Source organism: Ursus americanus, chromosome 10 (genome assembly GCF_024610735.1).
Source record: "Ursus americanus isolate L20-20 chromosome 10, mUrsAme1.1.p, whole genome shotgun sequence".
Taxonomy (NCBI): Eukaryota; Metazoa; Chordata; class Mammalia; order Carnivora; family Ursidae; genus Ursus; species Ursus americanus.
The window spans coordinates 31,181,691-31,206,215 of NC_142136.1; the positions used below are offsets into that span (position 1 = coordinate 31,181,691).

A 24,525-nucleotide genomic window follows, 5' to 3' on the forward strand; every position below is an offset into this window, starting at 1 on the left:
AGAATAGTTAGTAAGAAACATGTGTCAAAGAGAAAGAACATCTTTTGAGTCACTGAGTGAATCCTAAGCCATAACTTGTCATGGTTTCTTGGAACCCAAAGGGCCAATTGAGAGGAAACTCAAGATGTCCATCAGTCTTCTCAGACTTGTGATTTGGGGCAAGTTGGTCCACTTTTAATATTAAGTCAAAAGAAGGAAAAGCTGTTTTTGCCAAAAAATGTACCCTATCTCTCTCTATTTTTTTATTTTTTTTGGTTTCCATATTTCAGAATCTTAAGTAAACAGTTGCTGTTTAATGGTAGCCCCAGATACATCCACTGGGAAGTATGGTCATTTGTAATGCCATCCGGCTCTCAAGGGGGATATCAGCCTGGGGTCTGCTCTGTAATTATTGTAGAGCTCCTATTTGCTTTAGCTACTTCAGCAGTTCCCCACTCTGAGGCATTTCTACCAGATTAGTGCGTCCATCTATACAGTCTTTACTGATAAAGACCAAGGTACTATTCTGGCTCCTGTGAGCTGTTGCAAATAATCTTGAATCTTGATTGTGTCACTGGTGGCTGTGATATCAACAAATTCCTAAAGCCCTTGTTTGGAGGGCAATGGCTGAGGAGCTCTTGGATCCTTCTGCAGTAGAGGCAGGTAGGCTTAATGAACACAGCCACCTTCCCAGGTTGGATTTTGCTGTTCACAAACTCTTGAGCCCATGCTGACAGGCAGGTGCCTCCTGGGGATCCTTAATTGCAGGTATTGCTCAGGGTATAAACCCTTGAATTTTTAATTTAATATAATTTAATACATTTAAATTTAAATAGCCACATATGGTAGTGGGTACTGTACTGGACAGTGAAACTCTAAAGCTAGAAATAAGTAGGGAAAAAAATAGATCATAGATATTCCTGTCAGGGGACCCTTTATCTTTTTGTATTTTCTTTTCTAATGTGTGCTGATGTCAAAGTAGGCAGGTAAAGTTCTTTATACAGGCTGCTCTTCAGCCTAGATTCATGTCCGGGGACACGGTGTGACTCGGACCAGCTTTCTTCTTGGTGCAACTAACCACTGCATCAGGGAAGGGACCCACCATATCTAGTAAACCTATATGTCTTGAATTAGTCATTTGGCACAACAGGTCTTAAATGGTCTATAATAGCGGAAATAGAGTGGTTCTTATATTTTCCCCTATCTGCTCTCATCCTCTCAAATAATGGCAAGTTAATGAGCTTCTACCAGGAGCTTTCTTTGACTTACTTCCTGTGTTAATTAACTACTATCACACTTTGAGTAGTGGAATGTTAGTTGTTGCTTTCTTATTTTGATTTAGAATTTCTAACATTCTAGTTCAAGAATCCATAGCTCCTGCTGGCTCAGTAACCATGTTGTATTGAATAAGCCAGTCATGAGTATCTGTCATGCCAATGCTGTGTTCTTCTAGATACCTAGATAGTTGTATTTTGTTTCATATGACCTTGGTCCCTTTGCCATAACTGCTTGGACCAAAGGTATCTGAGTCTGACTCACAAAGGCATAGACTGAACAGCGATCTGTGTGGTGACATTAAAAAATCAGTTCAGCCAATTTATTTCTTTTCCAAGCTTGATCTAAGAAAATCTAAGTAAATGATTCAGGTAGCCTTGCAGTAGTTGGTTAAGAATCCATTAGGATGAACCAGAGCCATATAAGTTTTATTGTAGTGCCTCACAGACTAAGCGATGAGGGGCCAGAAACTAAGTGTAAGCAGAGGGAGCTAGCTGGTCCCTAAGGGACATGCTATGGAAGTGAGAGCATGCTGCCTGTGGAAGAGATAGAACAAGTGCAGTTAATCAAGTTGCTCGGTTTTTGATGTCATTACAGTCCCAGAGTATAAAAATGCTTAAAAATAGCCATTTATTTAAATTTATATAACTTACTTTCGTGTTTGCTTATTTTTAAACCACTTTATTGAGGTATGATTAGCACAAAAAAAAAACTGTACATAATTAATGTATATATATTTATTTTCTTGAGAAAACTTCTTGAAATTAGTTTCTGTTCTTCACAATGAAAAGAGTCTTGTCTGAAGGCTTGATAGAAGTTTTCACTAGTTTTGTATTTTGTTTGGTTCTCTTTGGGGAGAAATGGTGATTAGATACTTTTTCTCATTTCTCCCTTTTTCCTGAAAGTTATCTGAGGGCTGTGTGTGTGTGTGTGTAGTATGCATGATAGTAGGGAGAACATTCACGGGCACCTGGGTGGCTCAGTTGGTTAAGCATCTGCCTTCAGCTCAGGTCATGATCTCAAGGACTTGGGATCAAGCCCCGCATTGGGCTCCCCAATGACATTTTGAATGACATTTTGTTTCAGGACTGATAAAAGATGCTATGAGGTGCCTGGAGGATATCCTCTTATATAGGTTTTTCTTTGGGACTTTAGTTCTGTTCAGAGAGGCTGGAGTTCTGGATGGAAGAGGAGGAAATGGTCTTCCCAGAATGGATGGGAGCTGGAGGTAGGAAAGGTTTTGAGAGGATTTCCATTAGTGGCACAGACCTACACGTGTTGTGCTTCAGACTATCGCCACTCAGGCCTGTGGTTGTCATGAGTGTCTTATGAACAAGTTGCAGTTAAAGGAGAGGGGGGCACAATTATGAAGGACATAACCTGTGCAGCGTGAGATTAGTGTCCAGTGGAGGGTGAGGGAGCAGACAGAAGGCAACCTCATGGAGTAAATAGAGTCACAGTGATAGTGTTGATCTCCATGAACTAAAGGCCATTGACTTCTTTTATTTCCTGGATTCCAGATAAGACTCTAGTTTCTTTTGCGAGTCCAGGGGGTTTTGAGAAACTCAAAGAAGGAAAAAGTGAATTTTTTAGTACCCTGGAGAACATATTATGTTTGATTTAAAAATTAATGTTATGTTTCTTGATCTGTGTGTGGAAAATCTTCATTCCTGCTACATATGTTAAAGAGTTTTGTCTTTATTCAATAGTCAGTGAAAAGATAATGAAAAATTTTAAGGAGAGTGACACCACAAATTTGTATTTTAAATATAGCTTTGTGTTGATGGATTTAAAGGGCATGGACAATAGTTAGAAGCTATTACACATTTGTTAGTGAGAGATGATAAAGTCCCCATCCAGAGTAGAGGCAATAGGGAGACTGAGGAGAAAGTTTGTTTCTCAATTGAGCTTGGTAATTGGATAGAGGGAGAGCTCAAATTGACATTAGATCTGTGGCTTAAGTAACTGGGTAGGTAGGTAGTTGTTGTATCACTGACATAAGAAAGACAAAATGTTGGTAGAATTTGTCATATTATGGTGCCTGTGATATCTCAAGGAAATATTGAGAAGGTGCTGTCCAGGTTAAGTTGGATACCTGAGTGTGAAGTTGAAGAAAGGATTCTGAGCTGAAATAATGATGTAGATTGGTCCAGTTGAGGGGCAAGGGATTTGAAGGCATTGGTAAGTGTATTCAGCTCATCCCCAGGAAGAGGACAGGAAAGAACTTGGCAGGGATGACATGAAGGATGCAGAGTCAGAGCTGAAGAGGAGATACCAGATAAAGGCACTCAAATTCTTCATTAACATAGTATCACCTTGGATATCACAGAGATATATGCTCTTAATGCTTCAGATAATTTTGTTTTGTTACTTTTAAGTAAATACCATAATGGTAAAAGAAAAAATCCTCCAGATACATTTGGCAGAAAAATAGCTCCATGAAATAATTCACACACACCGAAGTATTTGGTGGCTAAATCCATTTGTGAAACGCTGTCTGGTTTATACCCTATAGGAGATTCATGGTGGCCATTAACATAAGAGTTTCAAGAAATCCTGCTGCAGTTAAGAAACCAGTCTAACCTGGTTTTTCTCAAACTTCCCCTACCATAAAACTTTATTTTTAAAGTTCAACAGCTATTAACATTCCTCTAGAATGATTAGAAAGAACAAATCTAGGAAAAGATGGGAACTAACCCCTGTTTATCATCTCACAGTTGAGGTAGGATCAGATATTAAATCATTGGTCTAAAAGAAAATCATTTCAGATTGCTTGTAGGGATCCGCCTATACTGCCACTACAAAGATGTCTGACTAAAAATTACTGCTTAAAATTTTTGGTGTATTTTGTAGCTACCATAGTAGTATTTTCTTTATTCTCCTTCTCTTCCTCCTTTCTCTTCCCCCTCCTCCTTTACTCCTTCATCTCCTGCTTTTTTCTCCCTCCTTTCTCCCCCCTTCTCTCTCTCCATCCCCCTTTCCTCTCTCTATTTTATGTAATCATAATCACACTGTATGTACTCTTCCCACACTAAAAATGCTAAAAATGCTTGTTATAGTATTATAAAAATTCCCATTAAAAGTTTCAATTGTTGCATAATATTTTATCACGTGGATTTGTTATAATTAACCACACCTCTTCCGGACCCTTGCTTCAAATGCATTTGTATATGATCTGCTGTGATAAATATGCTTACAATGAGTTTTTCCACATTTTGAGATATTTTCTCAGTAATTAAAAATTTTTAAAGTGTATCTTTTCACAAGGATTCTTGGGACAGTTTAACCATTCCCATAACGTGATGACAGCAATGAAAACCTATCAGCATTTTTATTAGAAATGATTCTTCTAATGATTAAAAATACTGTATTAGAACTTGGTAAGTAAAACAGTGCCTGTGTTATTGTCCATCAATTTCTCCCTTTCCATAATTTCTCCACCATTCCTTTTGTTAGCTTTTCCCATTCAGCCTACAAACCATCTCCTTTACCCTACTTAAATCTTATTTTCTCCTTATTCTACCACTCCATTTCACACCTTTATTCATCAAACCCCTTGGAAAAAAAAATAGTCCAGACTCACTTTCTCACCTTCCAATCAACCATTAACATCCTGCAATCAAGTGTCTGCTGCCACAACTTAAAATACATTGTATTATAGTTTAGCTTTTGCTAGACTGTGTGTGCCTTAAAGCAGGAAGGACGGTCTTGGTGTGCATAGCAGTGGCATAAAGTGTATAGTCAAATAAATGAATTCATTCAACAAACATGGTATGATGTTCATGGAATGATGTTTATCCATTCTTCACTTAAGCATACATAATGGAAGTAATGGAAATCCAATATAACTTTTTCTAGGAGTTATTCTATATTGTATTTCCTTTCCCTTAGCATTCACTGGGATGATCTGTCTTTTTGTGTGTGTCTGTTTGTGTACCTACCTCCCTGATTGTCTGCCGTATATATCTATCATCTGATTGTATCTAACTTTGTTAAATTCTGAATCTTTATTAAGTTTCTATAAGTTGACTTGATAATATTCTAATGGTTGTCAGTGCAAGATAATCTGTACCATAGATGCAGGTAAATGGCATATTTTCATTAAGATAGTGTTCCTCATAACTGTAGGGACAGAGTTTGTGACCAGGATCACAGAGGCCAATGTGGTTCAGGGAGTTAGATGAAATGTAGAAGCCACTCCTGTGAAGGGTTTGTGTCACATTATTCCATCTCTAAAAAGAAGATACTGAGGGGTGTTTGGGTGGCTCAGTCGGTTAAGCATCTGCCTTCGGCTCAGGTAATGATCCCAGAGTCCCAGGGATCAAGCCTCAGCAGGGAGTCTGCTTCTCCTTCTTCCTCTGCCCCACCTCTCCTGCTCCTTCTCTCTCTCTCTTGCTTACTTTCTCTCTTTCAAATAAATACATAAAATCTTTTAAAAAAAGAAGATATTTGCTAATTATGTGACACAGTTGTGTGATCAGAACACTGTACATGGTGCCAATACCAAAGGAAATAAGGAAGGAGTCCCTTATTTGGAGCAATTTTTCTAACTGGAGTAAGCAACATATATATAAGTATATCACTGGAAAAATGTACATGCACATATGTTTGGGTTGTGTCCACTACCAAAGAATTGCTAAAGTTATTACAAGATTTTGAATGAGATGCAGTTTATCTGGAAAGACTGTAAGAGAGATCAATATTTAAGTCATATTAAGAACTTTCATCTTAAGACAAAGAGAGGGTTGCTTTGAAGACGAGAATAAAAGCTTGGGGTAGAGAAAGGGGCGTGTTTGAAAGGTCAACAGTGAAAGTGAGCAAAGTGGTAGACAGTTGTGATCCTGCCTATTCATAGATGTAAGAAGCAGTTCTGAATCATTTCTCAGCTGAGCAAAAGGTGCTGAAAATGAGTAAACATCACGAGGCAGGAGGTTGTTGCTATTTAACAAAGGAGCTTTTTGTCTTGGCATACAATTAAGGATATGAGAATGAAAAGGCAGAGGAAGAAATGTAAGTATATGACATGGTGTATGGCTATGAGGAAGAGTAAAGATACAGATGAGATTACAAGCCTGTGATCGGTTGTGATGCTCATGGAGACGTTGGGCTGGGTCCTAACAAAATCCTATGTCTGAACCAAAGATACCATTCTATAAAACAGAAAGGAGGAGTAGGGGGAAGAGAGAGGCAAGTTTGGGGAAGCATTACTTTTTAAAGTAATATCGAACAAAATAGTAGCTGAATTATTTAAGAGAAAGAGAATGGAAGGGGGAAATGAGCATCTTGCACAGTACTACAGTGACTAGATTCCTTCCTTCCTAGGAGAGTTACAAAAGAGCCCCCAAAGAAATGGCTTTCCTAGAGGTTTGTGTGCTCCAGATGGGACTCCAGAGCGATTCATGAACTACACAGAGTGGAATACAGGGCTGCTCTTCTCAAACTGTGAGGCATGCCGAGTTCAAGAAATACTGATTTAGGAGGTAGTGTTTGCTTGCTCCTGTATCAACACCTTACTATTAGAGACAGCCCATAGGTACAGGAAGTTCACAGGATAATGTCCACAACTCTGCAAAGAGGATGAATTCATGAGAGGCAATTGGGAGGACACTCTGTGAGAAGGAATATGGGGGAATGTTTCTGCCATGAAAATGCCTTCTTTCAACCTTAAGAGTGAGGAAAACATTAAATTACATCAACTGTGGAGTATTAATTTATTTTGTTATAACATAGCTAAAGAAAATAACTTGTGAATGGCATTAATGAGAGAACATATATAAAACCTTCTTTCTCTTATTTTCCTTAATCAAACATTTCAGCAATGTGGGACAGAAGATTGTTTGTTTGTTTGTTTTACTTTGTTTTTAGAGATTCCTTTTGTAAATTGTAAGGGAGTAGTGGTCTCTGTCCCTCATACAGCTGCTGCCTCCTTAAGGCTTTTCTGAAATTAGAAGATAACAGTAGTTGGTGTGTTAATCCTGTGCAAAGGCCATATGCGCAAAGGAAACATTTGAGTCTGAAGATTTAATTGATCATCAGTCAGGATTTGTCTTTTCTAAAATGTTAAACAATCACCAGTTTGTGAGCAATAAAGCCAATATCTTCAGGAATAATTGTGGCTGACATATTCAACTTAAGAATCTAAGGGGAGATAATCAATCAGCATATCGTAATGGGTTAAAAAAATGTTCATATACTTATTTTTGCTACCTAAGATAAAATCAAGTTTGAGAAGTAGATAATACTTTGGGTGTTGGTAAGTATTCAGAAGTACCTAATTTTAACCCAATTTTTAAAGTAAGTTTTGTTAAAAAAATATAGAAATTAAATGAACACAAAAACTAAGAATAGACCTTGATGATTAGTACAAAGGGAATACATCTGTGTAACCACCCCCTAGAACAAGAAATAGAATAGAAACAGCACCCAGATGTTCTCCTTGTTACTGTCGCATGCTCCTTCTCAAAAGTAACATCTGTCCTGAAATCTAACATCATAAATTAGTTTTGCCTGCTTTTAAAAATATATTTAAATCTATCATGATTCATCCAGATTGTTGAATATAGGGGTGGTTCATGACTGTGAATTATTTTCATATTTGAGAGAAAAATGACCATGTCTTTAAAAATTGGGAAAACAAATGTAAAAGACAGCTCCTTATTAATATTCAAATATAGGTATCATAGTAATTTTGATAAGCCTAACCTCAGATTGATTTCCTTATCAAGTTCACTTCTGAGACTATGTGAGAACAGGTAGTTTATTAGGCAGATGACCCCAAGACACACCAACAGGAGAGTGTAGAAAAGAGATGGAGAAGAGAAGGAAGGACTAAAGAGGGTGACTAAACAGCTCGCTGCTGCTTTTGGCAACTGAGGCACAATTCCACTGGAGACCTCTGAGAGACGATGTAGAAATCACCAAGAATTGTCCCAGCCAAGGGGCAAAGAAGCTGGGAGATTTATCCACCACCTTTCACATTAGTTGGAGACTGCTCTCCATGGTGTAAATTCCCTGGTAATTCCAGTCCACTGTGCACATAGGCAGAATATGTTCTCACAGTTGAAGAGAACTGTCAGGTAGAGAGTTGCAGGTAGTTTGCCAGCAGAACCTGCAGCTGGAAAGTCAGTGATGAGAAAGTGTAAGTAAAACAGTATCTGCTACAAATATAGTCTCAACCCAAAGGCTAAAGTAAAGTACAATAATGAATTACTGTTTCGCAAATAGCTGTGGTCAGACTTAAAATGAAGGAATGTAAGTGTTTGCATAATCACCTTTATATCTTGAGGAACACACTATTTCTAATAAACATATATGTATTTCCTTGGGGTTCCAGATTGGATCTTTGTCTTGACTGTATTGGTTATGGGCACCTAGGAATGGGGGCTGTATGGTCATAGCCCTGGTTCTCTATTGCAAATTCTTGATTTATTTTGATAATTAGCCATTTGTAATTGACCTCTAAAGAATACTGGGTTAAAAATCAATCAGGGAGGTTACATGAAGGAACGGAATTGTGAAGACCAAAATATTCCATCAATTTGAATTTTTTAAACTTGGTCTTTGATAAAAAATGAGATTAAACTTGACCTTTGATATTCGATGACAGATTATTCCTGTGTTTGCATGAGTTTCAAATGTAGAAGTAACAACTTACTTCTGTTATGTGGAGAGCTTGGAAACCTTTTTAGTTTGCAAAAGGAAGGTATATTAAGATGTATAAAATTATTTATGACTTTCAATTTCATCCTTACTATCTAGAAAGCATTTGGAAACTATATCCATGAACTTTGCATATTCATGATTATCTAGAAAGGATATTATTCAGAATTTGGTTTAAAACTATTGCTCTTAGTTTACATATTCTTCCAGCTCCCACTTTACTCATCAAAACTACTCAGGGATGAATATAGTTCTAAGAAGCTAGGTAACTTTGTCAGCTCATTTAAAAAATCTTTGTTTTGAGTAGCCTACTGTATTTTCAATACTGCTGAATGGAAATTCCCTTTCTTGAAGTTCTTATTCATTCTTTTCCATCTTTACACAAGGGCAGGTCAGAACACTTCTATTCATTTTTTCCTGGACAACAGGCAGACACATACAATACTCTCACCCCTCCTTTCCCATTAAATTATCTGTTTTTAGGCTGATCTTTAAATTGTTCATAAGGACATGGTACTGGATCCTTTTTTCCTGCTTTTTTGTTCAAACTTAAATTTGTTGATAATGTTTTGGTGGTATATTATCCAGAACTGAAACCAATATCCAAGGTATGCTCCTTGAATGAAATATGGTAGAATTCTTTATTCTCATATTTTTGGAAGCTGTTTCTCTTGATAAAGAGTAGGATGAGTCAGGAAATCTTTGTTTGGACACAAATTGAAATAGAATTTGAACATTTCTATATGTATTGGGAATCATGAGAGGTTTTAAGGGGGAAATTGTAAAACCAGGTTCAATTTTTATAAAAGTAACTTTGGTAGCTGTAAAGTATAGGTATTATTAGGGAAAATAACAATTTCTGATTGAATTCACCCTGTTTTTATATCATCTATAGATTTGATTAATAAGCAATCAATGTCTATATCTAAGACATCATGATACACACATGGGGTGGGAAAGTTAGGAAGACACAGTCCCAGATCAAACAAGTTCCTCCTTCCAAGTCACTTACACCTTCTTCAGTATGATCATTCAACCGCTTACATCTCCATCCAGTGCATTTTTATCTTGGATACCAGGTGCTAAAAAAAATAATGCTGATTGAACCATTTTTATCACTTATGGGATACAGACACTGTTTTTAGTGCTTTAAATATTAACTTATTTAATTTTCTTCCTAACTCTTTAAGGTAATATTATTTTCATCATCATTTATAAATGAGAACACTTAGGGACACATAATTTAAGTAGTATGTCCAACATCCCACAGCTGGTTAAGTGGCAGAGCTATGTTCCAGGTCAGAGTTTTGGTTTGAATACATTCCCTGAACCTATTCACTGAACTGCCTCAGAAGAGCCAAGACAATGTAGAATGAATATCACCTAATGTGACCATACAGAAAAAACCTCTACTTCATGGGCTTTTGAAATAGACATTTATGCCACTCTAAGAAAACTCAATTTGTGGGAGTAAGGACTGAAAGACAGGAATAGTAAGACTGTGTGGTTGTTGCCATTATGAGACTAAATATATTTCATTTGAGAAATGGATTAATTAAATAGGTAAAGAAAGTCCCATTCTACCAAAAATAAGTTACAAATGAGGTTTAATTTAATTTTTTTTGAAAACCACTCAGTTTTTCTTGCAGAGTATATTATTAATAGTTAAACTATTTTTTTAAATTCCAATTTACACTGAATTGAATATAAGCACTAGTTCGTAATTAGAGTGTTTTAAATCTAAAAAATATCTATATTCTCTTGATGTTCAATTTTAGTACTTGTCCCAAAACTTTTCCATTTATGGTCAATTCTTGTTATTCATGGTAGTTATGTTGTATAAAATCACTACGAACACTGAATTAGTGAATATTGACCCACTGGTCCTAAGAAATACAGAATTGGGTTCCTGTGAGCTTCAGGGTGCAATATTTTTGTCAACCAATCAATATGTAACTTTGTTTTATGTCTTTCTGTTTAAAGGTACCTTATTTAATATGTATTGTTGATGCATTAACACCAAACTCACAACTAATAGCACTAAACTCATGCCTGAGTAAAACTTACCTAACACATGTATTTTCTTCATAAGACACATACAGCATAGCCTTCTTGCATTAAGGACTTAAGCATTATGCTTGAAAAACATTTTAAATAGCATAATCGCCAACATAAAACACAAAAATGCAAAAATTAGCACTAAATATACCAAGAAAAGGATACTTGTTTACAGTATCAGAACTGAAACAAGGCAAAAATTAAATTGAGACTTTTGATCTCAATCAGGAATGTGCATGCTAGATGACTCAAATACTTTACTACCTGCACATGTCCACAATGATAATGAAAACATAACGAATATTGATTTTGGAGTACTAAGTAAATTTTAGCAAGTAGGCAAATTAAAAAATACAGAATCTGGATAATGAGGATGAACTGTCTTTGTATTTTATTAAAACACTATTAAGGATGGGCTGTAAGTTGGCATCATAACTGAAAGGATTTAGAAACCTCTAGTATTTTTTTCTCAAGGAGCTTATTTCTCCAAGTATTACAATGTTTTTAGATTGTCTTTTAAAAGGAGAGTCAGAATTATTGTTCTAAATGGTTAAGAATTCTCTTGCTGAGAAGAGTTAATGGGATTAACTGGGTTTAAAATCTGCAGTTTTTTTTTTTTTCTTTCCTTATCTCTTGGGATCATTGGGGATTACATGTATTACAATAGATAAAGCTTTATGAAATAGTTTTAAATATCTTCATATAACAAGCTATTAAAAATGCTAAATTTGTCAAACTGCTGGAGATCAAAGACAAAGATGAAAGTAGGCAGGGAAAAAAAAGACATGTTACTCTAAAAAGTGGCAATAATAAACTTGATGACCAGCTCTACAGCATGCAATATGAAAACCAGAAGACAATGGATTGTCATCTTAAAGAGCTGAAAGAACAGAACTGCCATCCTGGAATCATATAAATTGTGGAAATACCCTTCAAAATTGAAAGCTAAATAAAGACTGTTTAAGGCGAGAATATTAGACAATTTGACATGAGCACACCTGCAGTACAAAAATATTAACAGAAGTCAGGCTGAAGAAAAGTAATCCTTGACAAACTATAGGAAGGAATAAAGCAATAAAACAATAAAATTCAATGGAAAGGTACATGTGTGGGTAAAGATAACACAATATTGACTCTTTAAAATAACAATAATGTCTTACAGAGTTTATAACATATGTTAGAAGTAAGATATATGAAAACAATAAAGAAAAGGGGAGAAGGATGTAAGCAGAGTTAAATGCTTGTGAGTTCCTTACTTTATTTGAGAAGTAGTAAAAGTACTTAAAGTAAAGTGTAGTAAGTGAAGGATGTGCATTGTAAGCTCTAGAATAACCACAAAATAATAATACAAGAATGTATAACTTAGAGAAGGAAAAGAGAATAATAAAAGCTACTTGATTCATCAAAAGGAATGCAAGAAAGGAAGAATAAAGGAACAAAGAACAAATGGAATAAGTAGTAGACAGCAAGTTCTTAGGCATAAACTTAACTATTTTTAATTACATTAAATGTAAATAAAATAAGCAATCCAATTAAGAGTTAAGATTATTAACCTAAATAGAAAATAAAAAAAACCCTTGACACCTAAATGTATGCTGTTTATAAGAAGTACTAAAAATAGGCTGACCAAAAAAAAAAAAAAAAAAAAAAACCAGATTGAAAGCAAAGGATGGAAAAAAACCCTATAGTTTTTTTTTTAATTAATTAATTAATTTATTTATTTATTTATTTATGTGAAAGAGACAGTGCCTGTGCACACAAGCATGAGCAGGGAGGGAGGGGCAGAGGGAGAAGCAGACCCCCGCTGAGCAGGGAGCCTGATGCAGAACTCTATCCCAGGGCCCTGGGATCATGAGCTGAACCAAAGGAAGATGCTTAACCAACTGAGCCATCCAGGTGCCCAGAAAAAAAAAAAAAAAAAAAAAAAAAAAGATTTAACACTAACTCCAAAAAGCAAATGCACCTACATTAATATAAGGTAGGATACATTTTGAAGTAAGAATGAGATTCCATAATCTTTAATGTCCATTCCATCAGAAGATACAAAAGTCCTAAATTTGTATGTACCTAATAGCAAAATTCAAAATATATAAACCAAAAGTTGACAAAACTAGAAGGATAAATTAACATCTTTATAATCAGAAGTGGAGTTTTAACATACCATTTTCAGTTATGGAATAAGACAGGAAAATCATTAAAAATACAGAAGATTTTCGTATTACCACTAAGAAACTTGACTAAACTGAAAAAATATAGAATGTAGGTGTAACTCTAGATTTAACTAATTCAGAATGCACATTCTTTTCAATTGCAAATGGAACATTTTCAAAAATTGACCCTTTGCTGAACTGTAACTTAAGACAACTTTCAAAGGACTGAAATGATACAGAGCATATTCTCTGACCATAGTGTAATGAAACTAAAAATTAATAACGTAAGCATTATTAGAAAATCTCCCAGATTTTTCGAATGTGATTACTAGTAAATGAAGAAATCACAATGGAAATTAGAAAGTAATGCATGATCTTGGAAAAACATTATGAAAGTACAACATATCAAAACGCCCTCAGGTGGCAGTCATAAAGGTTGGGACAATAGATACTTGGTCTAAACTCCTCTCTCCCCAAAGAGAAGGTGGAAATGTTGCTGTGCTGGAGGTAAGGTTTATGGAGAGTGTGTCTGAGTCTTTTCCACCTGTTTAAATGTGGGTTTTTCCTCATTCGCCAGACGTGTGGGAGTTGCTTAGTTTCTGGATTTCTTTCAGAGGGAATTATTCTGTGTGAACCTGTAGATTTGGGGTATCCTTGGGAAGAGACGAGTTAAGGGGCCTCCCATGTCACCTATCTTAGACTGGAACTCCCTGTGGTACTTTTGCACCCTTGTTTTGTTCCTGTTTCAAATAAAACGTTCAGTATTTCACTATTAAATATGACAGTTTTTTGGTAAATGCCTTAAATTTAAAGAGATTGTTTATATTATTAGTTTTCTAGGAATTTTCTAAAATCATGAATAAGTTTAATCTTATCAAATGCTTCCTTACAATTATGAGCATAATCATATGAGTATTCTCCATTCTGTTAATATGTTGAAATGCATTGATTGATTTTTAATGTTAATTCAACATTGCATTACATAATAAATATGACTTATTTTCTAATATAAACATTTAAAGCTATATATTTTCTTTTTGATAAATATATTCTGATATGTTGTATTTTCATTATCATTCTGTTCAAAAATTTTTATGATTTCTATTGTGATCTCTTCTTTAACACATGGATTATTTAGAAATTTACTGTGTAATTTCCAACTTGTGTTTTTCTATATATTTTCTTCCTATTAATTTTTAAAAACTATTTTTTATTTATTAGAGAGAGAGAAAGCACAAGCAGGGGGAGGGGCGGAAGGAAAGGGAGAGTGAGAATCAGACTCCCTGCTGAGCAGGGAGCCTGACCCAGTAGAGGGGTTACTGGATCATATGGTAATTCTATTTTTAATTTTTTGAAAAACCTGCATATTGTTTTCCACAGTGGCTGCACTCATCTGCATTCCCACCAACAGTGCATGAGGGTTCCTTTTTCTCTACATCTTCATCAAAACTTGTTATTTCTTGTGCTTTGATTTTAGCCATTCTGACAGGTATAAAATGATATCTCATTGTGATTTTAATTTTTTTAAGTAGGCTCCTTGTCCAACATGGGGCTCGAACTCATGACCCCAAGATCAAGAATCACATACTCTACCCACTGAGCCAGCCAGGCACCCCTCATTGTGATTTTAATTTGCAGTTTCCTGATGATTAGTGATGTGGAACATCTTCTCATGTGTGTGTTGGTTATCCGTATGCCTTCTTTGAAAACAGATGCATCTGATGTGTCTGTTGGTCATCTGTATGTCTTCTTTGGAAAAACGTCTATTCAGGTTCTCCATCTATTTTTTTTTTTAATTGACATATAATGTATTATTTGTTTCATGGGTACAGGTCTGTGACTCACCAGTCTTACACAATTCACAGTGCTCACCATAGCACATACCCTCTCCAGTGTCCATCACCCAGCCACCCTATCCCTACCACCTCCCTCCCCTCCAGCAACCCTCAGTTTGTTTCCTGAGATTAAGAGTCTCTTATGGTTTGTCTCCCTCTCTGGTTTTGTCCTGTTTCATTTTTTCCTCTCTTCCCTTGTGATCCTCTGCCTTTTTTCTCAAATTCCACATACAGCAAGATCATATGATAATTGCCTTTCTCTGATTTATTTCTCTTAGCATAATATGCTGTAGTTCCATGTCATTGTAAATGGCAAGATTTCATTTTTTGATGGCTACATAATATTCCATTGTATATATGTACCACATCTTCTTTATCCATTTATCTGTCAATGGACATCTAGGCTCTTTCCATAGTTGGGCTGTTGTGGACATTGCTGCTATAATATTTTAATCAGATTATTTGTGGGTTTTTGTTGTTTTTGGTGTTGAGTTGTATAAGTTCTTTACATATTTTGGACGTTAACCCCTTATCAGATATATCATTCGTAAATATCTTGTTTGATTCAGTAGGTTGCCTTTTTGTTTTATTGATGTTTTTCTTCACTGTGTAAAAGCTTTTTATTTTGATATAATCCTAGTAGTTTAATTTTGCTTTTGTTCCCCTTGCTTGAGGAGACATATCCAGAAAAATGATTCTATGGCTTATGTCAAAGAAATTACTGCCTATGTTTTCTTTTAGGAATTTTATGATTTCAGGTCTCACATTTAGGTCTTTAATCCAGTTGAGTTTATTTTTGTGTATGGTTCAATTTCATTCTTTTGCATATAGCTGTCCAGTTTTCCTAGTACCATTTCTTGGGTATACTGTCTTTCCCTATTGTATATTCTTTCCTCCTTTGTAGTAGATTAATTGACCATATAATCATGGATTTATTTCTGGCTCTCTATTCTGTTCTATTGATCTATGTGTCTATTTTTGTGTCAGTACCATACTGTTTTGATTACTAGAGCTTTGTAATTTATCTTGAAATCTGGGATTGTGATACCTCCAGCTTTGTTCTTCTCTTTCAAGATTGCTTTGGCTATTCAGAGTCTTTTGTAATTCCATACAAATTTTAGGATTCTTTGTTCAGAATGTTCTGTGAAAAATAGTGTTGGCATTTTGATAGGGATCCCATTGAAGCTGTAGATTGCTTTGGGTTAGTATGGACATTTTAACAATATTGGTCTTTCAATCCCTGAGCATGGAATATCTTTCATTTGTTTGTGTCATCTTCAATTCCTTTCATCAGTGCTTTAGTTTTCAGAGTACAGGTCTTTCACCTTTTCGGTTAAGTTTATCTCTTTGGTGCAATTATAAGTGGAATTTTTTTATGGTACACAAAGCTTTATTGAAGTAGAATTTGCATACAGCAAAATGCACCTATCATGACTGTACAGGTCATTGATTTTTTGAGTAGAGGATTGTTTTCTTAATTTCTCTTTCTGCTGCTTCATTATTAGTGCATAGAAATGCAACAGATTTCTGTATATTAATCTTCTATCCTGTGACTTTACTGAATTCATTTGTTAGTTCTTGTAGTTTTTTGGTGGAGTCTTTAGGGTTTTCTTTATATAGTATCATGTCATCTGTAAGTAGTGAGTTTTATTTCTTCCTTACCATTTTGAATGCCTTTTATTCCTTTTCTACTCTAATTGCTATGGCTAGGACTTCTAGTACTATGTTGAATAAAAGTGGTAAGAATGGACATCCTTATCTTGTTCCTGATCTCAGAGGAGAAGCTCTCAGGTTTTCACCACTGCATATGATGTTAGCTGTGGATTTTCATATATGGCCTTTACTATGTTGGATATATTCCCTCTAAAACTACTTTGTTGAGAGTTTTTATCATAAATGGATGTTTGCTGTACTTTGTCACATGTCTTTTCTGCATCTACTGAGATGGTCATATGGTTTTTATCCTTTATCTTGTTAATGTGATGTATCTTCCTCTTGATTTTTAATTTAATTCTTTTGTGATGAGAACATATGAACATATAATTATAATCCTCTAAAATGTAAACTTGTTTTATGGCCTTACATATAGTCTAGCTTGGTCAATATACCATGTACCCTTTAAAATCATGTGTATTTTGAAGTTATTAGGAGTAGTGCTAAGTATCCATTAGGTCAAGGTATTGATGGTGTTGTTCAGTTTTTTACATCTTATTAAATTTTGTCAAATTGTTCTCTTGATTTGTGAGAGAGGGACATTATAATCGCCAGGTGTGCTTTTGGTCTTGGCTATTTCTTCCTTTAATTCTGTCAATTTTTTTTCTTTATGTTTTGAAGCTCTGTTATTAGGCATATATTCATTTGTAATTGTTATTTCCCCTTTTAAATTAACCATTTTATTTTTATTGAAATTTCCTTTCTGTCTGTACAATCTACTGTATCTGATCTCCCCAGCCTTCTTATACTTACTTTGTGGCAGAAGACTCCCAAGAGGGTCCCTAAGATTTATTGTCCTAGTCCCCAGAATCGTGAATATGATGAGATATAATTCCTACAAATATGCTATATTATATGGAAAAAGAGAGATTATTGGGGTGGGCCTGATCTAATTATATGAGCTGATTGATACAGACAACTTTCCCTGGCTGATCACAGAAATCAGAGAGATTGTAAGTATAAGGAGGTTTCGAGATAAGGAGGGTTCTCCATTGCTGAGACAGAGAAAGTCATATAGAAAGATCTGAGAGAGACCTCACATTGCTGAAAGTGATCTCCAGTTGACAACGAGAAAGAACATGGGACCTCTGTCATGCAATTTCAAAAAACTGAATTTGGCAACCACCTGAATGAGCTTGGTAGCAGATTCTCCTCAGAGTCTCTAAATAAGAGCCCACCCTGGACAGTACCTTGATATTGGCCTTGTGAGACCCTGAACAAAGAATCCAGTTGAGCCTGCCTGGACTTCTGACTTAAAGAAGCTATAAGATAGGAAATATGAGTTATTTTAAGCTGCTAAGCTTGTGTTAATATGTTAAGCAGAAATTTTAAAAAGTAAAGAAACTAATACAATTTTCATGATATATCTTTCTTCCATTTATTTATTTATTTATTTATTAAATTTTTTTTAAGAGAGAGAGAGAAAGTGGGGGAGGGAGAGAGAGAATGTTAAGCAGGGTCCATGCCCGTGTGGAGCCCAACATCGCACTTGATCTCACAATCCTGAGGTCATGACCTGAGCTAAAATCAAGAGTTGGATGCTTAACTGACTTAGCCATCCAGATGCCCCATCTTACATCCACTTATTTTTATATGGGTTTTCTGTCCCATCTTCCTTTTCATGTTCTGGGACTCCATTTACACATATGTCAGATCATTTTGTATTATATATAAAATATATAATAGATATATTTAATCTTTTATATATATTTATTTGTATATATACATTTTTTAAAACCTTGTTCTTTATTTTTCAGATTGGATAATTCTACATATTTATTGTCAATTTACTGACATTCCTACTGTCATCTCAAATATATCAAGTCAACCCAGTGAATTTTTAAAATTTTATATATTATGTTTTCAGTTTTGGAATTTTTATTTGATTCCTTTTTTATAGCTCTTATTTCTCTCTTGAGCATATTTTCCTTTATGTCACAATGAGTACTTGTAATAGCTGCTTTAATATCATTATCTGCCAGATACAAATTCTGGATCATCTTATGGTTTATTTCTGTTGAGTATCTTTTCTTTTAGAAAGGGTCTTATTTTCTTGGTTCTTTGTATGTTAAGTTACTTGAGGTTGTGCACTGTACATTGTGAACATTATAGAGTGGACACTTTAATTCTGTCACATACTTTTAAAGAGCATAGATTTTTTTTTTTTTTTTTTAGATTAGACGTTAAACTTCAGTGGATTCAAACTGAAATACTGTGTCTTTGACAACAGCTCGAGTCTTATTTCAGTTCTTTTATCATTAGCTGGGCTTCCTTGAGTCTTCCCTACACATGCATTGTTTATGGTTCAGCCAGATATTTGGATATACCCAGAATTTGGGACTCTCTTTCTGAAACCACCTTTCTAGGATTTCTTCTTCATTTTCCATCAAGGGATTCTGTTCTCTGAGTCTTCAAACTAGAGAGATTATTGGTTTTTTTATAAGTTTTTATTTTAATTCCAGCTAGTTTACATACAGTTTTATATTAGCTTCAGGTGTATAATACAGTGATTCAACAATTCCATATATCACCCTGTGCTCATCACGACAAGTGCACTCCTTAATCCCCATCACCTATGTAATCCATCCCCCCCACCTACCTCCCCTCTGGTAACCGTCAGTTTGTTTTCTATAGTTAAGAGTCTGTTTCTTGTTTTCTCTCTTTCTCAGTCTCTCTCTCTCTCTCTCTCTCTCTCTCATTTTTTCCCCTTCGCTTGTTTGTTCTAGTTCTCAAATTCCACATATGAATGAAATCATATGGTATTTGTCTTTCTCTGACTTATTTCACTAAGCATTATATTCTCTAGCTCCATCCATGTCCTTGCAAATAGCAAAGTTTCATTCTTCTTTATGGCTAAATAATATTCCTTCATATTTATATAACACCCTTTCTTTATCCATTCATCAGTGGATAGACACTTGCACTGCTTCTATATCTTGGCTGCTATAAACATAGGGGTGCGTGTATTCCTTTGAATTAGTGCTCTTGTATTTTTTGGGTAAAGATCCAGTAGTGTGATTGCTGGATCATAAGGTAGTTGAAATAGAGATGCCTGGGTGACTCAGTCAGTTAAGCATCTCCCTTCAGCTCAGGTCATGATCCCAGGGTCCTGGGATCCAGCCCTGGGGCTCCTTGCTCACCTGGAAGCCTGCTTCTCCCTCTCCCTTTGTCCCTCCCCGCTGCTCATGCTCTCTTGTGCTCTCTCTCTCGAATAAATAAATAAAATCTTTAAAAAAAAAAGGTAGTTAAAATAGTTTTAACTTTTTGAGGAACCTCAGAACCGTTTTCCACAGTGGCTGTACTAGTTTGCATTCCCATCAGCAGTGCAAGAGGGTTCCTTTTCCTATGCATCCTCACCAACATCTGCTGTTTCTTGTGTTGTTAATTGTAACCATTCTGACAGGTGTGAAGTGATATCCCATTGTAGTTTTGATTTGCATTTCCCTGACAATAGCTGATGATGGGCATCTTTTCTTGCATCGGTATGTCTTCTTTAGAGAAATGTCTGTTCATGTCTTCTGCCCATTTTCAATTGGATTATTTGTTTTTTGGGTGTTGAGTTTTATAATTTATTTATATATTTTGGATAGTAAACCTTTATCAGATATGTCATTTGCAAATATCTTCTATTCCATGGGCTGGCTTTTAGTTTTGTTGATTGTTTTCCTTTGCTGTGCAGAGATTTTAATTTTGATGTAGTCCTGATAGTTTGTTTTTGCTTTTGTTTCCCTTCCTCAGGAGACCTATCTAGAAAGAAGTTGCTATGGCTGATGTCAAAGAGGTTCTGCCTGTGTTCTCTTCTAAGATTTTTATGGTTTCAGGTCTCACATTTAGTTCTTTAATCCGTTTCAAATTTATTTTTGTGTATGGTGTAAGAAAGTGGTCCAGTTTCCTTCTTTTCATGTTGCTTTCCAGTTTTCCCAATACTGTTTGTTGAGACTGTCTTTTTGCCATTGGATATTCTTTCCTGCTTTTGTCAAAGATTAATTGACCGTATAATTGTGGGTTTATTTCTGGATTTTTTTATTCTGTTCCATGGGTCTATATGTCTTTTTTTGTGTCAATTCCATACTGTTTCTATTACTACAGATATAACTTGAAGTCCAGAATTGTGATGCCTCCAGCTTTGCTTTTCTTTTTCAAGATTGCTTTGGCTATTTGGGGTCTTTTGTGGCTCCATACAGATTTTGGGATTGTTTGTTCTAGTTCTGTGAAAATTGCTGTTGATATTTTTATAGGGATTTCATTAAATGTGTAGATTGCTTTGGGTAGTATAGGCATTATACCAGTATTTGTTCTTCCAATCCATGAACATGGGATGCCTTTCCATTTCTTTATGTCATCTTCAGTTTCTTTCATCAGTGTTTTGTAATTTTCAGAGTATTGGTCTTTCACTTCTTTGGTTAGGTTTATTCCTGTATATTTTATTATATTGAATGAAACTGTAAGTGGGGTTATTTCCTTAATTTCTCTTTCTGCTACTTCATTATTAGTATGTAGAAATGCAACAGATTTCTTGTGCATTGATTTTGTATCCTGCAACTTTACTGATTTCATTTATCAGTTCTAGCAGTTTCTTGATGGAGTCTTTCAGGTTTTCTACATATAATATCATGTCATCTGCAAGTAGTGAAAGTTTTACTTCTTCCTTAACAATTTGGATAGCTTTTATTTCTTTTCGTTGTTTGATTGCTGCAGCCAGGGCTTCCAGTACTATGTTGAATAAAAGTGGTGAGAATGGACATCCTTGTCTTGTTCCTGACCTTAGGGGAAAAGCTCTGTTTTTCCCCATTAATGATGATGGTAGCTGTGGGTTTTTCATATATAGCCTTTATTATGTTGAGATATGTTCCCTCTAAACCTACTTTGTTGAGGGTTTTATCAAATGCTTTTTCTGCATCTATTGAAATGATCATATGATTCTTATCCTTTCTTTTATTGATGTGATGTGTCACACTGATTGAAATGTGTGCAAACCAGGAATAAATCCTGCTTGATTGTGGTGAATGAATTTTTAATGTATTGTTGGACTTGGTTTATTAGTATTCTGTTGAGGATTTTTTTCATCTATGTTCATCAGAGATATTGGCCTGTAGTTCTCCCTTTTATGTGGTGTCTTTATCTGCTTTTGGTATCAGGGTAATACTGGCCTCATAGAATGAATTTGGAAATTTTCCTTCTGTTTCTTTTTTTGGAATAGTTTGAGAAGAATAGGTATTAACTCTTTCTTAAATGTTTGGTAGAATTCACCTGTGAAGCTATCTGGTCCTGGACTTTTGTTTGTTGGGAGTTTTTAAATTCAGTTTCTTTGCTGGTTATTGATCTGTTCACATTTTCTATTTCTTCCTGTTTCAGTTTTCGTAGGCTATATGTTTCTAGAAATTTATCTATTTCTTCGAGGTTGTCCAATTTGTTGGGATATAGTTATTCATAATATTCTGTTAAAATTGTTTGTATTTCTGTGGTGGTGTTGTTATTTCACCTCTCTCATGTGTAATTTTATTTGAGTCCTCTTTTTTTCTTGATAAGACTGGCTAGAAGTTTATCAATTTTATTGATTTTTTTCAAGGAACCAGCTCCTGGTTTCATTATTATATCGGGGTTTTTGTTTGTTTGTTTGTACATCATTTTCTTCTTACTAATCTTTATTATTTCCTTCCTTCTGCTGGTTTTTTATTGAAGTTTTGACCACCACCTGTGGTGCCAGTTGTAGCCTATCCTCTGCATTTTGGCTGTGAAAAAAAAAGTGAAAGACCACATATAATTTCCATCTTCTAAACATCAACTTTCCTCTTAAATCTGCTACTTTTGTTCTGTCTTGAATAGTTTTAAGTAGCTGTATTTTTATTGTATGTTCTCCAGAGTTTAAAATTGTTATCTATGAGAGGGTCGGTCTGATAGGAACCTATATGACAATTATCAGAAGTGGAATTTTTCTACATTTGTTCTTAAAATAACAAACCTCTATCTAAGAAAAACTTCATGAAAGAAACAACAAGAGCAACAATAAAAACTTCAGGTCCAGATATTTTCACTGACGAATTCTTTTTAATATTTAAAAGGAAATTATATCAGTTACACAAAACTTCTTTCAGAAAAATAGAAAAGGAATTACCTTTCAACTCATTTTGTGCCTCCAGCGTAACATTGAAATAAAAACCTGATGATGAACTTATAAGAATGGAAAATTACTGGATAATTTCTTTCACAAATATAGTCACATATTAATAATCCTGAAAAGGCATTAACAAATCAATTCCAGTGATATATTAGTAGCAGTTTATGCCATGACCTAGTGGGGATTATTTCAGAAATGCAAAGTTGATTTAACTATTACATACCAATGTAATTTTCCACATTAGTACATAAATTTAAAAAACTGTATGATTTTCTCAATTTATGCAGAAAAAGCATTTATTAAAATTTAACGTTCATGACTTTTTTAAAGTTTATGAATTTATGAATAAAAAAGAACATTCTAAGTATGATAGAGTATATCTACATAAGTCAGCATTTAATGGTAAAATATTGATCGCTTTACCTGTGGGTTCAGGAGGAAGACAGGGATATCCATTGTCGCTAGTTCTATTCAACAGTGTACTAGAGATCCCATCTAACGCAACAAAGCGACAAAGAATAATAAAGTGTATAAAAACTGAGACTGAGCAACATTGTCGTTATTGACAGATGACTTATTACATAGAAAATACAAAAGGGTATGTAAGTTCAAAAGATTCTCCAAATTACTAGAACTATTAAGTGAATTAAGCAAGATTGTTGGATACATCAATATACAAAAATCAGTTTTATTTCTATAACCTACTATCAAATAATTAAAAATAGCAAGAATCTTTAGTATCTGAGAATAAATCTAATAAAAATGTCATTTGTCTTTAGTACTTAGGTCTAAGGAAAGAGACACAAGATAAGTCTACTGCAAGCTACATTGCTAAGAAGAATTAAGATGACCTGATTAAAAGGAAGAGCTTGCCTTGTTTCACGAAGACTCAATGTTGTAAAGATAGCAAGTCTCCCTAAATTGACCTATAGGTTCAATAATATCCCATGAGCAATCTCAATGGTTTTTGTATGTATCATATGGACAATCTAATTCTAAAATACATATGGACATTCAAAGACCTGGAATAGCCGAGGCAAACTTGAAGAATAAAAGTGAACAACTTACACTAGCAGATATAAGATTTATTTATTATATAGTCACAGAAATGAAGACAGTATTAGCTCAGAAATAAATCCACACATATATGGTCTATCTGATTTATGACAGAGTGGAATTCGTGGAAGGAAGGCAGTGTGGGAGTATAATTTTTTCAATAAATGGTACTAGGTCAACTAGATAACTATATGGAGAAAAAGTTAACATTGACCCCATCTCACATCATATGCAAAGATTCATGTGAGATTATAGACATAAATGTGAAATACAAAATAATAAAACTTCTAGAATAACATATAGAAGAGTATATTCCTGAACTTAAATCAAGGATTATAACTTTACACGAAAATATCCTAGGCACAAAAGAATATATTGATAAATTGGACTTCATTCAAATGAAACCCACTGGTTAATAAAAAAAAAAACAATCAGGAGTGAAAGGGCAAGTCAAACACAGAGAGAAGACATTAGTAATATATAGTGTTAGATATATTTATTTTTAAATGCCTTTTCGTAATATCCGTCCATCCATCCATCCATCCATCCATCCATCCATCCATCCATCCATCCATCCTACATCACCGCTAACAAAGCAATAAGAAAAAAAACGAGCAAAAAACTTAAACAGTAACTTCACAAAAAAGGATATTCAAATGCAGTATTACCAAAAGAGGCTCAA

General features: G+C 34.8%; 1 pseudogene; it reads right to left on the reverse strand.

The window, feature by feature from the left end:
- Positions 1-388: 388 nt before the first annotated feature.
- On the reverse strand, positions 389-23,243 carry LOC123800992 (glutaredoxin-1 pseudogene; annotated as a pseudogene).
- Positions 23,244-24,525: the final 1,282 nt, after the last annotated feature.